General features: G+C 44.2%; 1 long non-coding RNA gene across 1 annotated transcript; it reads left to right on the top strand.

Annotated features, from left to right (window-relative positions):
- Positions 1-1,092: 1,092 nt before the first annotated feature.
- LOC119705288 lies at positions 1,093-12,374 on the top strand. Its single transcript, XR_005258184.1, has 3 exons — positions 1,093-1,145; positions 10,485-10,587; positions 12,109-12,374. It is a non-coding gene; the product is annotated as an uncharacterized LOC119705288 (long non-coding RNA).
- The last annotated feature ends 3,307 nt before the right edge of the window (positions 12,375-15,681 follow it).

Raw genomic sequence — 15,681 nt, 5'->3', positions numbered from 1 at the left:
AGAAGCAGCTAAATAGTCTGGCTGACACAATGGTTCATCAGGTGCCCTTTGCCTGCCTGGTGAAAGGCAGCAAAGCCCTCACAAGTGCCAGAATATCCTCAGTCAGATTTCTGGTAGCCCACAAATCTGAGATGGCTTCTCACTGCCTCTAATGGCCCATGTGCAGTAATGGGAGGGAGCTGCAGATGATGCCCATCAGCAGGCAATCAGGAATCTCAGATTTCTCTTCCAGCACAATTCTCCATGCAGGATGGTAATTTTCTCTGGCTGGGGCCACGAGTCCCCTGGTCCTTCGGCTATTGCCTTCATCAACTCTGCAGCTTGAATAAACAACTTTCTGCACACCAGACCACTGTTGGGACCCAGTGTCAGGGAAATAAGCATATCTGGATCCTGTGGAGTCAGTGGCATCAGCCCTACAGGGCTCTTTCCCAGAACAGATGCCTGAAAACCCCATCTGATGCTGCCTGCTCTGCAAGGCTCAGGATGCAGAGGTAGATATTTCAGACAGGCAGCCCAAAGCAAATGTGTACAAGTCCCTGCAGCCTGCACTAATGCTCGAGCTGTAAGCAGAAGGAAGCAGGCTGCCAGAATCTAGCAGGGCCCAGGGATGCTGCCCTCAGTGCTGTTTTATGTACTCACCTGCACGTAGAGCACCGCACACCCCCCACTGCACCGCTCGCTTTCCAGCCCGTAACTCATCACGGGGCTGCCATTTCCCAGGGTGTAAAAATAGGATGTGCTGGCACAGCTTACCTGGTGCTAAGAGCACCACGGAGAGGCACAGCAATAGCTGCAAGGGAAGCAGAGGAGTTCTCCTGAGCAAGGGGCAATATCCAGCAAGTGCTGAACTGCAAACCTCTGCTGCTAAAACCAAAGTGCCCTGGCAAAAGCACGACCATCCACATATACGCAGCAGCCAGCAGCCCTGAAGAGGATGGCACGTCTCAAATGCACTCAGCAAATAAAGCCTCAGCTGTAGGTTGCCCTGCAGACAGGATAATCCGGCTGCTTTGTCCATCTGAGGAAAGTTAGGTCAGGATTTGGAGGGCAGCTTTCTGTGGGTTTCCACCGTGTTGATTCAAAGGCAAATGGCAGCACACCGGGGCAGGGATCCCAGCTCCCTAGAGGCAGGATGGCTCCAGGTAACTGAGAGGGTGGTCTGCAGGGCTGGGTTCTGCACATACTGAGGGTTTGCTGTGCTGCAGAGTGGTGCAGGATTCAGCCCTGCCCAAGACACCCAGCTTTCACCAGTGGTGTCCCACACAAGGTGTGCTCCTGGTTTTCTTTGACTTTGGGGCTGGGCTAAGCAACCTCAGGGGTGAGGGGTCTCCTCAGAGAGCTTCTGCTCTCTCTGCACCCAGAGAGATGGAATTCTCTGATGGAATAAAACTGTGTGTGGCTGGAGGAAAAGGAAATAAGGAGAAAATTGATTGGAGGTGATTTTGGAGACTCATTTGCCAGTATTTAATACGTTTTGGATAACTGACAGCTGGCCTTCCATAGGCAGAATTTTTTCTCAGTTCTTTTTATTTCCTCAGGTCATATTTACCTCTGCTTTTTAAACAAAATAGAGTCAGACCCAGACTATCACAGTGCAGACTGATTGACTGCTTTCAGACAGCTCTCCAAGCCTCCTAAGCATGTTAAACCCCCCCTTCCCAGTGAAGAGGGATACAGTTTTGCCAGGAGGGGAAAACAGGAACATTCATAAAAGCTGCTTGGTATTTCTGGGCTGAAATTATCCCCAGCAATGTTTTAACAATTCTGTTTTTAATTTCTAGTAGTGGGCATAAGAGTCACTCTTGCAGCTGCATAGATAGCTTTAGCTGCTACCTGACATGGTAACAGGTTTTATTTCCAATACTATTTTGTCAAATATAAATATCAACTTTGTAATGAAAAGGATCATACTTATGCTTCAGATTAAAACTGGTAGGGTGTTTTGCATGCAAAGCTGAATCTCTTGCACAAATAATAAGAAATAAAAGGACAGAATTTAGTTTAGATGTTTAAGCTAAGGGAGTAATGAAGTGGAGAGGGATTTTTTGGCTGGAAAGAAATATACATGGAATGTATAAAATTTTCCAAAACTAGTAAGCAGGAGATCCTTTTCCTCCCTTTTTCTTCCAGGGTATTCAAATCACTGCAACTGGATAGGAAAGGGAACTTTAAGAGGCCAGTAAGCACCAACCCCCAAAATATCTGGACCTGCTGGACCTGCTCTAAGTGTGATGAACTCATAAATGAGAGATCCAGACATGAAGCACTTTGCTATCAGCCTGGGGAATTCAGTCAGACACAGTCCAGCAGGCTCATCCATAGTTGCTCTGCACTCCCCAGTACTATTCTCATTTCTCACCCAAAACACAGGAGATAGATTGAGGCAGTAACAAAATCTCAGCATCACAAAAGCAAGTTGCCAGGGCTGGTACATGGTCAGTGATTCTCTGCTGTATAGATACTTACTGCTATATAGGCTTTTTTCTACTGCCAAAAGTCCTCAGCAGCTGCACATGCTGGATTTATCAGACTTTATGAGATATGGCACCACAGAAATTGGTCTGAGACTGCCAGACTATTTACTACCACTCTACCAGAATAATTCATATGCTTATTCCCCATCCTGAATACACCCAAAACTAAACCTCCCAGCGAAGTTGCACAGATTTAAAGCTAACCATAAATCTGTTGACCCTTGGTAAACCATGCCTGTGCTTTTTTTTCTTTCTTTCTTTTTTTTTTTTTTTTTAATAGATCTGTTTGGTGCTGAGAAAAAGAACAATTTTCCAACCATATGCCTCAAGCAAATCTCCTGATCCTCTGCACTATGCTGTCCACTCTTTTTCCTGTTCCTCATTCATTTTTATCTCCCAGAATTTTCTACAGTCTCTCCTGTCCTTCCTGAAATTTTCTCCCTCCCAGCCTCTTGCATAGGGAAAGCCAAGGGTGGAAATGTGCTGGGTTTACTTCTCCCCCTCTAAGCAGGGAGAGCAAACAAAATAAAGCCAAGTCCTGATGTGTGCTGTATATCAAAGCCTTTCACCACTGCCCTTGATCCAGAGCTCTGCAGGAGGAGGCAACCTGCACTGCTAGCAGATAACTATGATTTTATTATTGGGCTGCTGTTTTCCCCTTTGGCAAATAGAGTTAATTTTGGAGAGGAGGGAAAGAGAATTTTTCCTGAGCCTGATGGTGGTTAGATTTTGGAAAGCTTCCCTACTTGGGACAGCCTGAGTCATTTTAAAGCTTGTTTTCAGCTACCATTGTTTTCCCATTAAGATTTTATGTAGTTCATTTCCACGAGTATGAGCCTGTGCCTTCCAGTGCTTCTCTGTCCCTTCCTCCCTTCCAGACTCTTAGCCACTTTGGACAAGAAAAGGAATAGATCTTTGGTAAACAGAGTTCACAGAAATCTCTACATTCATTTTACTGGCTTATTGCAATGGAAAAGAGATGCAATAATATATTCTGATTAGCCTTGAACAGTGGTAGGGGGAGATAAGCTCTCGACATCTTTCAGGAGTAAACAGCAAAGTGTTAAATTGGTTTAACAGCTTTTCGATCAGTTTAAATGAGGCATCTTCATTTTTTTAAATGACATATTTAGAAAAAAAATTAGCTCTTTGGTTCTTTAATGACACATTCACTTATGTCACTTAATGTTGCATGCTTCTTCTTTTACAACTTTTGCTGTGCAAAGTGCTGGCACGGTTGTGATCCAACGGAAAGAGCTACTTCCTTAGCTATTCTGATGATTAGCTGATTTTAAAAGTGCAGATTTTCTTCGTGAAACTCTCAGCTGGATACAGCATCAACAGCAGTCTTTTGTGCAGCTCCTCCAGGGTTAGTGATAATAATGAATTCGGATGGGCCAGACCAAAGCAGTTTTTCTCAAACCGTAGCATTTCTGTATGGAAAATGGGTCTGATTAAAATACTTCATCCCACCCTCCATGTGTTTTCTCCTCAGTCTCGAACATTCTCTGTAGACAGCAGATAAAAGGATTTTGTCCCTTTTGTCAACATCATGCAGTTATCAGTGTCCGTGCTGCTGGAATGCCCCCTGCACGCCGAGGCCAGGAGAGCAATCCTGCACGGCTGGCAAGCATGGGGAGGTGTTGGGCAATGCCAGAAGAGCAGGTTGGAGGCAGGACTTGTTTTTCATTGTGGCTCTTCCCTTGGGAGGCTCCTGTGAGACCAGGTGGGAAGAGGGGGGTGGGTGGCAGTTCTGGCATTGGCTCTGCTCCTGGCACGGCTGTGATCCCAGGAACAGACACTCTGGGTCTGCAGTGTGCAATAATCACAATAAAACCCCAAACCCCACAGGTGAATTAGGTTAGAAATGTTGTCCCCTGTGTGAGGGAGTATTTGTTGCATGCTGAGAACTGCCAAGGTTACAAAATCCAGATCTCCCACAGGGAGTTACACAGTCTTAACAAATTTCTTCTCCATCATACTTTTGACAAGAAAGTATCAGTTTGTATTTTTAAGGAATACAGAGGATACCAGAATGCAATCCTTTTTTTTTGGTTTTTATTTATTTTGGGGTTTGATATTTATAAAAAAGCTATTGGATAATTGGATGAATAATGGTATCATTTCTATTTTTCTCTGTATTTTTTTAATGTCAATAAGGAGATGGGAGCTTTTCCTATCCCTTTTAGGAGATTATTTCACAGAGATTTTGTACTGTTTCTTAGCTCAGACTTTCCCTTCTGTCATTTTTATCGTGCTCTCCTTAGCATCACATTTTTGTACACAGAAAATAATTCTTTTCTGTCTGCCTGAACACAGTAACCGTAACACAAGTCATTATTCAGTGAAGGTATATATATTTAGTTCATCATCTTTTCTCATAAATCAGTCTTTTCAACCCCAAAATCATTTTAGCTGCTCTTTGAATTGTCTGCAATTTGGTATTTTCCTAGTAATGAGGTGGCCCAGAACTGAATGCTGTATTCAAGGTAGGCTGCCACCAAAGTAATCGGAACCTGGATGATTTCCATTATCTGCTGTTTGACACAAACCTTCCTGGGAGTGTGATGCAAGCAGAAGTCTGTTCTTGCAAATGTAATAGTGCTGAAAACATACATAATCTTTATGGTCTGCATTTAATGCTGGTGCTCCCAGGCATCTGCATTTCTTGGATTGTCCTATTTTTCAATCCTGAAGGTTTGCTCATTAAGAAAAAAAAAGGGGGAGAGATTTGGCCTTTCGGTCCCTATTCCAGATGTCATTGTCCAGGTAGCTGAGGACTGAAATATGGAAGCTCTCATCAAAACTGCATACTTCTGGTACAGGTACAGCTGTAATTATTTGAGCAGCTTCAGAAATCCTTCCTCAGCTCCAGCTCATGTCAGGTCACTCTGCTCAAGCCAAGCTCTCGGCTTGAAGCATTTCCTGATCCACTTTTATGGTACAGCCGTCACATAAATACAGCACCAAGTTCTCCTTATGGGCGTCTGGGGACTTGCTAGCCAGTCTAACAGCCCTGTTATTTCGATGCTAAATAGAGCAGTAAGAGTACAGCCAAAACAAAAACCCAACCCCAATGAAAACAAGAAACCCCCACCAAACACAGGGTTTGCTGAAGATGATTTCCTCCATCCACGTGCTGCCGCTCCCTGTTCATCCCCGTTCCTCACATCAGCGATGGCAAAGAGCAAAAATCAATAGCAGGAAAGGAGGATCAATTCAAGCAGAAATGGCAAGTTTTGTTTTAAAAGATTTTGGCAGAGAGGTTTTAAAAAATTATGCCATCTGTGTTTTTTTCTCTCCATGGACAGCATGTGCTGTGCATAATGCCAGTCCCACATCAATAACATCTGCTAATGCCTCTTCCTGAGCCGTGCAATCAATCCTGCCCAGCAGGCCCTGGGGCAGCAAAGCGAGCTCACAAACTGTGCCTGCCATCTGCAGCCCTCACCCAAAGTCTGGCAGACCTCACCCAAAGTGCCCAGCGAGGCCCCTGCCCGAGGCACGGGGTGGTGGGCAGCACCAGTCCGAGCAGGAGTGCCCTACCACGAGGCCACACCCCAGCTTTTGCTTTATTTGGAGCTTGCCAGTCTCGGATGTGAGCAGCAGTTTCCTACAAGCACCTTTGCACACCTGTCCCCAGCTGGGACAAACCCCATATGCCACCATGAGGATGGGAACCCAGGGGAAACCCTGGCATGGCACAGGGCAGAGTTGGGCTGTCACTGTTCTCTGGGAATGCAGCTGGAGGGTTGTGGTTGGTTCATGAAATATCTGAGGATGTTTTCAGCACTGCCAGGGATGACAAAGAAGGGATACAGGGAATACCATAACACTGCTCAGGGCACACAGCCCTGCAATACCTCTTAGCTGTTACCCCAAGAAGAAAGTTTGCATGAAATGGCTCTGAAGAAGTTTTGCCTGTTCTTCCTATGTGGAACCTCTTGAAATCTGCTGAGATTCACTGCACCACACAACTGTCAGCCTCACCCATCAGAAAATACCCATTTTCCTGCTAGAACATTTTGTTTGCATTGCTTGGGTCTGTGCTGGCCCCAGGCAGCACCAGGAGTGCTGGGAGTGCAGTGCCTGTCACACTGCACAGCAGTCCCTAAACCCAGGCTCTCCAAATACATTTATATAATCTTGCAATTATGGGTGATTCCTTTGAATTTGATAGCAAAAGTCCTTGGGCAGTAGCAGCAAGGAGGTGGGACAGAAACAGATCCATTTTCTCCTGGGGCTGGCTGGGTTTGCAGCCTTCAGCATGCAGCCCTGAAAGCATCCATAAGGACTTGCAAAAGTAATGGGGATTGGAATAAGTCAAATTAAAGAAAAAGTGGCCAAAGCACACATACTTGATACAAAATCCTAATTTATGGAGGAACTGGCTTCCTGCTAATCTCATTTAATACCCTTTTCTGCAGAGACACTGGGCTGAGGTGCTGAGGGAGGATGAAACCATGAAGTCCTCAATTTGAATGGAACATTTCTCTCAAATTAAAAGGAATGGCTTTTCCCCAGAGTCTGAAAGTGTTTGACAAATAGCATAATTTTATTTAAAATATTTTAGGTTTCTTTAGACCTGAAAATAGGGAGTTCACTTTGGCATCTATTTTTAGCCAGATTGTGAGCATTTATTGCCTTTTCTCCACGTACAGATAAAACAAATGCTCCCCTCAGAGTTGTTTGCTTTCAATAGAGCAGAGCCAAGCAGTTGTTTTAATTAAAAGGTTTTCTATAGACAAGGACATTTCCCTGATACTTTTCCTGCATCAAGACTGAACAGAATGGGAAACTTGCTTCAAAAATTGCTGAGGGCTATCCAAGACAGCAAATACCGCCCAAAATAAAGAGAAACCTGACCAGAGCCCAAGCACTGCTGGTCTTCATTGGCACTATCATAAATGGAAACCTCTGTCCATCAAGCATGAAATTCAGTGCTCACAATGTCACTATCTCTGGCAGCAGCACCACAGCAGTGTCACTGCACAATCACCATTTTGGCACTTGCAGGTATCTGGAAAAATGGAGCAAAAAGGAGAAGGAGAATAACATGGTGAACATGGTTAGATAAAGTTTCATTTGTCAAAGAACTGTTGAGGAAAAAGGCTGATGTATTCCAGGCTGTTGTATAGAGTATTACAGAAGCAATCTATTTTTGTTCTGCTATTATGCCATGGAGAATTCATCTCTCTGCAACAGTAGAAGCAATAAAGGAAAAAATTGGCCCTTTTCCTGTGAATCGACTCCAGTAGTTTCAGTGCAGGTTGCTCTCCCTGCAGGTGAATGCAAGCCTGTGTACGCCCAAGGAAACAGCTGAAGCCAAGGTGCTCTTGAAGATCAAGTGCAAAACTCAATGACCTGGGACAAGAGAACGAGTCTTGGAAATAATCAGCCTGAGATGACACCTGAACGGCAAAGTAAATCAAACACTTCGAGGTCTGAAAAGTTCAAAAGGCTTTAGGAAAGATAGAGCCACTTGCCAACCAGCTTCTTATTTAGTCTTGATTTTGTTTTTCTTTAAGTACAAAGAAACATTTCCAGGAAAATGGTACAAATTTAGTGTTATCATTTGGAACAAAAGAAGGCAAAAATTCTCCATCAGAGAGCACAATTTAACCTCTAGATGCTGGAGGACGTGATACCTTTGATGACAACCAAGAGAAGAATGTCTGGTGTGTTCCAAATCAGAGGCACTGCCACAGACATTGAGGGGCAGCTCCTTGTGCTTGTGCCTTTTAAGAAAGGTCTTGAAATAATAGAAAGGAAAAGCAAGAACTTTGCATTGAAACCATTTGTGCAGTCAAACCAGAATCCAGCCTAGAGCCACAAATAAAAAAAAGAGGTTTGCAAAATGTAGACTTTTGCAAAATGTAGGCTTTTTATCCATTTTCTGTCCCTGGCATGGTGCTCAGCCATGGACATGGATCCTGTGGTACCAGGCAGTGACTCAGGGTGTTTTATCCTGACAAGTTTGTAAAGATGCACCTTCTGTTGCCCAGCAGCTGCAAGATGCACACCCTGGACTTCAGAGAGTCACAAAGAACAGCTCTTGGCCGAGAAATGCAAGGACAGGTTCTCTTGTCTCATCCTGAGGAGGTTTTTTGTAGCCCTAAGTAGGAGAGGAGCACATCCTAGGGGGTCTGAGCTTCTTAGATCCACTGGGAGAGTCATTCCCAGCAGGGAAGGTCAGCAGCATCTGTGAGCCTGATGCTCTGGGGCTGTAGAGGATTAAGAAGCTCCAGGAATGCTTTGGGAAGCTTTAACAGCAAAACCTCCAAAATCACAGGGAGAAAAAAAAGAGTAGGAAATCTGAAGAAAGAAGACAGAAAATAGAGATGGCGAGAATCATGAGAATAAAGCAGCACAGGCTGCCTCTGTCCCTGCTCTCTCTGGTGGAGTAACAAGGAGAAGACCAGGGATAACCACATTGCAGCCAAGTGTGGTGAAGAGTGAGCTGTGGTCACTCCTGGGGCTGTGGGGACCTGCCATGTGTGTCCCCTGGGAGCTGCTGAGCCACAGCCTTGTTTCAGTGAACAGAGGGGAGAATCAGGGAAAGCAGCCCTGAACTGAGTAGGGAGAAGCATGAAGGAGAGAACAAAGCTCTGAACCAAGGAGCAGGGAGGAGACCCACCCATCCCTGATGGCCTGGACTCTTCCCCAGGCACCAGCAAAGCCCCTGCCCCAGTCCACAAGGGTTACAGAGGTGCATCATGTGGGGAGCATCCCCTCTGGAAAAGGATGATGCTGTTTACAGGATTTATAGCAGGATAAGGTGATTTATAGCAATCAAGAATGAATTCCTACGCATGTTAACTGGGGCACAAACAGGACAGAGTGCCCAGGGATGGCACAGCCTTTGGTCCTGGAGAGCTGCTGGGGAGCCCTGTGGTGGTGGTGATGGTGGTGATGGTGGTGATGGTGGTGATGGTGGGGATGGTGGTGATGGTGGGGATGATGGGGATGGTGGTGATGGTGGGGATGATGGTGATGATGGGGATGGTGGGGATGGTGGGGATGGTGGTGATGGTGGGGATGGTGGTGATGGTGGTGATGGTGGTGATGGTGGTGATGGTGGGGATGATGGGGATGGTGGTGATGGTGGGGATGATGGTGATGATGGTGATGGTGGTGATGGTGGGGATGGTGGTGATGATGGGGATGGTGGGGATGGTGGGGATGGTGGTGATGATGGGGATGGGCACGGTTCAGATGCAGTCCCTCACCCTGAGTCTGAAAACAGGGAGAAACCTTCCCAGAGATTTGAAGCCCTTGGTCCCACATGGGCTGATTATTCATTGAGTGTTGTGGGAATGAAAGGGAAAAGTAACCCAAAGAAATTAAGGGTTTTGTAAGAGACACAGGTTCTCCTGTTCTGGCCTTCCTGCTAACACCCTGGGAGATGGTTTCAGTGAGAGCTGCTGGGGGCTGAGGCTCCTTCTTAAATCTCAGGAGATATTTTCAAATATTCTTCTGAGTTGACTGGATTGTTGTATCCCAGTTTGCACTGCAGACATTTACACTTCTGCTCCATATTTTCCAGTTTCTGCTTACATGCATTGTGTGGAATGAAATCAAGCATTTTCAGCCACACTAATTTTAATCTAATTTTAGACAGGTTGGTAAGGTAAGGTCAGCATTCTGTCAATGACAAATTTAATGAAAATAAAGGTCCAGACACCAAAATGTTGTGGAACTGGATAAGGCTTTTTGATTGCTGTCATTACAATTGATAGTTCTATTCAGTCACTTGAAATTTTATTGAATTTTTTTTTTCTCAAGCACTCCACCTTAAACTTATTTTTCATTTCAAGAAATCAATACTATGGATCCTTTGACACAAGGCATGCAGCATTCTGCCACAATATGTATTTCATAATGGAGGGAGCTGGGATTCTTTTTTCCTGCTCACCTCCTTCATCGTGCAAATAAACTGAAAAGTCTCAGTCACTTACAAAAATACAAATCTTAGGGAAACTTCCTGCCCTTGATTCTGTGCACTAGATCACCTGTGCTGCTGTCTGCTGTGGAGATGTTTTTCCTGAAGCCCTGCTGCTGGCGGAAGGCAGAGTTATGAATGTGTGATGAGGTTCACCTAACAGCTTTGGTAAGTGGAAATTTTTTCTTCTTCTGTCTGCTTTTTGTCCTGTTGGTTTTTTTTTTTTTTTTTGTTTTGTTTTTGTTTTTTGCTTTTTGGTTTTTTTTTTGGTTTTTTTTCCTCAGTTCTGCTTTCCTGGGCACAGGTGGAAATTCTTTCTTTTCTTCTTTTTCTTTGTGCTGCCCTGCACCACCAGCCCTGAGGGGCTCTGATCGTCACCTTCACTCTTTGCATTTCATGGATGAGGGACAGACATCCAGTTCCCAACTTTCACATCACATCTCCATGCATTTTTTCCCAGTAAATGTATAAATGTCAATCCATGTTTGAAGAATGCCCACCACTTTCCTCTGTCAGGAAATCTCTAGGGAGCAGAAAGAGCAAGGTCATACCTGAAGCAGGTGACCCCTCTGGTCAGCTGAGGTCCTTAGAAATACCCTGTACCATGGATTCAGCTGTCCTTCTGACTGATAAATAATTTAGAGCTGGCTGTTATGAATCCCTGGCTTTTTATGAATATAGAAATTTATTACAAGTACAGAAAGTCTCACCTTTATCAATAATTAAAGTTGGTTACACAAAATGACTTTAGCAAATGATCTGAAATTTAAGTGGAAAAATGGAGTATTTGTCCCTCTTTTTCAGAAAAAAAGAGAAGAGTGTTGAGGGATTGATAACAATGTAAGGGCACATAGGAGGGGTGAGAGGACTACATTTTTCTTCTAAGTATCTCTCTGACCTGATGGATTTGTGACTACAGCTCTGTAATTTTGAGGTAAATGAATTCAATTCAGAGAGAAGCAGGAGAGGAGGAGGGAAGTCTGCCATCCACATTCTCATAGGTGCAACAGGTATAAAAAACAATATCCAGCATCCATATCTTATTACATCCGCCACTAAACCAGAATGTTATTAGCAGTCGTGGCACAACAGAGAACAGGAGGGGAGATAAAGAAAGAAAAGAAATCAGGATTGATGTTCTCTTCCTGTATTTGTTATCTTACAGAACCAGCAGCAGAATACAAATTAACCAATCCCATGCTCAAGAGGGTGGGATCCTTCGAGGCCCTTGTTTTATGGGTGAAATGAATTCAGTTGTTGGGGGATGAAAGGCCCTATAAGTGTAAAGAAAACCTCACCTTTTGCATATCCTTTTCCTCTGGTCAAGAGCTTTCAGAGGGTGGTGTGAAGGGAAATGCCAACAGTGGCCCAGGATGGTCACAATTTTGCCCTTATCAGGAGAAAGGCTCCCATAGACTTCTTCTACTTCTTTCATGGCAACTCCTTCCTTGGAGGAGTTGAAATGGCACTTGCAGATGACAGTGAAATGGCACCCAAGGTGTTGTTATCCTCATTTGGGAAAAAAAAAAAAAAGGAAAAACCAAACCAAAACAAAACAACAACAAAAAAAGGAAAAACGGGGGGAAATACTTTAAAAGAAAAATGAGCTGACTAAGGAAAGGTATGTCAGCAAAAGTGGGAAAAAAATATGTTCTTCATGTTTCAACAGACAGTCTTTTTTTTTCCCAGTTTGCAGTTTTCTACCAGATAACACAAGTTTGTATGTTTTACAGACCAAATCAGCAGCTGTTACACTCTGAAGGAGCCTGTCTCTCCCTGAGAACACGAAAACACAGCAAGCACCAGTCTGGCAAAGCCATCTCACCTCCCCACCACCATCTCCTGCTCTGCACTGGCAGCACTGCAGTTATTTCCTCATTGTACCTCCCCTTGGAATGCAAGAGAGATTTCACAGCTATCTTTAGACTGGACACAGGAGCAGGAGATGAAGCTGAACTGAAAACCTACTCAATGTATTTCTTTATTGCTATTTCTTATATATTAACATGTACTCGTCAATATACAATTTTCAGGCTTGTGCTCTTTGCTGGAATATACTGATTTACAAGATGGAGTAAAGAAATTGGTTGTTACAACAATATCATTCACAAGCACACATCTCCTAAATTTCCATCATAGCAATTACTCTGTAGGTAGTGGAATTCTTGGGGTTCCAAATACATCATGCCCAGAAAGTGATTTCTCTGTGAAATCAAACCACATTCAAAAGCAAAGGGCACTTTCCAGATTGGTGATGAAATTCTTAATTATGCTGCATCAACCACAGCACTGCTATGGAGAAGCAAATTCTCTTACAAATGATGCACATACATCAAAACCACCCTCTGTTTCAGAGACAAATGCCCAATCATTCCAATCTACTTTGCCATCTACAGCAGACACTGCATCAGGCTATTTGATAACTATAAATTTTAATATGTCTTTCCTCACTATAGTCAGTCAACTAGTGATTATCCAGACTCAGGGAGGGAGCTGAACTAACCCAAATAAAGTGAAACACATTTGAACAAAACTGATGTAAATCAGACTGTGGAAATAAAGGTTTTATTTTCTATATTAATCTTAGCAAAAAACTGGGGAGACGATGTAGGAAAGGTCAACGAGGGGAATAAAAGTGTTTTATTTTTGGTGTAACAGGGTTCATTTGCAACTGGATAATCTGCCCACACATAATTAAAAGTTGACAGTGTCTGTATTGCAAGCTAGGCGAGAGAGTCAAGGAAAAAACAAAGTTGATTTTGTTTCAGTCTTTGCAAATACTCTGCTGCTTGGTCCAAGTGATGGATTAAGATGGAGCAGGCACACAATTTACAGCTCTGTCCCCTGGGCAGACTTTTCAGAGAAAAGAAAGCAGCGATGGAACAGCACAGTCCTGATCGCTTGGCAAAATGTAACGTGCTTCCAAAACACAAGGGCAGGGCCACAGACAGGAGTTTAAATAAAACCAGCTTGTGAGAGAAAGATCTACAGCTCAGTGGGAACTGCAGGCAGTGCCCAGCCGGGTGGTGAGGATGGACCAAAGGCAGCGGATTCACCGGGAGGAATGGATCACAGTGACCATCACACAGCTCTTCTGGTGCTAAGGCATACAGGAGGTAGATAATGCTTAGAACAAATTCTGTACATTCAATAATCATCCTTTACTGTACACTCAATAATCTCCCTTACAGATATTTGATTTCCTATTACATTATTCTGAATTGTATTGGAGGTTGCACACAGAATAAAGATTGGGCTCCCTCATTCTTCTATGCCTCTAAACTCAGATGGAATGCTAGAAAACAATAAAGCTCCTTTCCCTTTTTTCCCCCCTTCCCTCTTTACTTTGAAGAAAAGGTGCTTAATAGTAGTTTTAAGATTAAGAAAGAAAATGAGTGTTTAAAAAAGAAACATATTCCTCTCGGGTCACTCTGAAAAGCTGCTTCATTATTGCCTAGAACCAATGGAGATAAAGCCAGCATGTCATCAAATCCTTAATACAGCATTAGATCTAATTGAATCTTTTGCATCTATTTTTAATGAGCATCTTGTTTGTTTAATGTGATGGCTACATAATTATGAGTATGAGTTTGTTCTCTGCTTGGGACATATTGGTTCTAATGCAATGACATTTAATTACCACCTCTCAAGGAATTATAAGAAACAAGCTGCCAAGCTTGAAAATGCAGTGAATTATTCCTTGTTCATTGGACTGAGGAGCCCACACCTTGTTATCCATGAGGTGTCCCTGAGGGGTCAGACCTTTTATCCTGGATTTCTCCATCCACATTCAGCACTGGAGCTCTGTACAGAAGCCAGCTCAATGCCAACATATGCAGATGGGTGAGACTTGCCATAAAATGAATCAAAATCCTGATACTAAACGTGCAATAGCTCAGAGCAGTAATAGTGAGTGATAGGAATGAGGATGAGATCCAGCTGTTGAGACAGAAACAAGAGCACACATTGGGAACACACATCTGTTTTCTAAGAAACAGCATCATCTGCTTTCCTTGCACCCGTCTGACCCAGTTTCTGTCTACCCAAGAGCCCAGAAATGGCTTTAGAAAGCCACCAAGGCTCCTGCTGGGAGCTGTCTGTCCTGATTTCTGTCCCCCAGGCCCAAGACTCAACCTGCTGTCCCTGCCACATGTCGCTCTCCTCTGCTCTGCTCCAGCAGTTGGTTATTGCCAAGGGAGGTGACAGGAGGGGAATTATTGCTGGTAATAACATCCACAGCAAATCTGGCCTCCCTGCCATGCTTTGTCTAAACCAAACCTGTGCCTATGAAGGGATCAATCAGTTGTAAATTACTCCAGTGCTCAGATGAGGAGTGGCTCCCAAGGCCCATGTGCCTGGTTGGTTTTGCCTCTCAGTGCTTCAATCTGCATCTGCTCCCCAATAATTAATAAAACTCCTTAAAGATGAAATAACGAATCATTACCCTCCATCCAACCCCACCTCAGAGGAACAATCTACGTCCCTTGACTTGTTCTCTTCTATTTCTGTTTTCACTATCAGTGGCTTTTCCTCTATTTTCACCTAACAGCTGTGCTGCTGTGCCTTTGCCCTTCCAGCCAGCCCCAAGCTGCCGGTGCTCCACTCAGCAGGGCTGAGCACAGGTCATTTCTCAGCCAGCCAATTTGCCTTTCCCTTTCTTTATGCCATTACTCTTCCCTCTGTGGAAGCCTCCCTCACACAGGACCCCATCAATAACGCCAGCTGAGCGCAGAGCTGCGCTCCGAAACCAGCCAGGGATCCTCACAGCCCCTGCTCCAACAGAACGACTCTCTGGGGGCCATAAGGGAGCCCCTTCAAAACACCTGCATCCCTTAAAGTGTCCTGCCTGCTCCCTTCCTGGGCTGCTGCAGTGGCACAAGTGAATTGGAGAGCAACCAGGGAATATCCTAACTCTGCTGACACGAGTAGCTGCAGAATCACCACCATTCCCAGCAGAGTCACAGCGCAGTCCCCACAAATAACTGCACAATCGACCCTGCTGCTGCTCTTCAAATGTTTTCTAGATAACAGGAGCCATTGTGAGGGATTGCAGAGGTACGCATTAACCAAATTAAGGATTCAGAGTTAGGCCAAAATTGGAAACTTCATTGACATTACCAAATCAGACCTTGCTATTTCATTCACGTGAGACAAAGCCCAGGTAACTGCTGCCACATTTTTTGCCCACAGTAAGAGGGATTTAGGCAAACACTGCTGAACAGACACAGCTTCAACTTTCTTAAAGACAGTGCAATATCGTAA

This window comes from Motacilla alba, chromosome 10 (genome assembly GCF_015832195.1).
Source record: "Motacilla alba alba isolate MOTALB_02 chromosome 10, Motacilla_alba_V1.0_pri, whole genome shotgun sequence".
Classification (NCBI taxonomy): Eukaryota; Metazoa; Chordata; class Aves; order Passeriformes; family Motacillidae; genus Motacilla; species Motacilla alba.
Note: the sequence above shows the minus strand (reverse complement) of the source record. Positions and strands in the feature narration are given on the sequence as shown.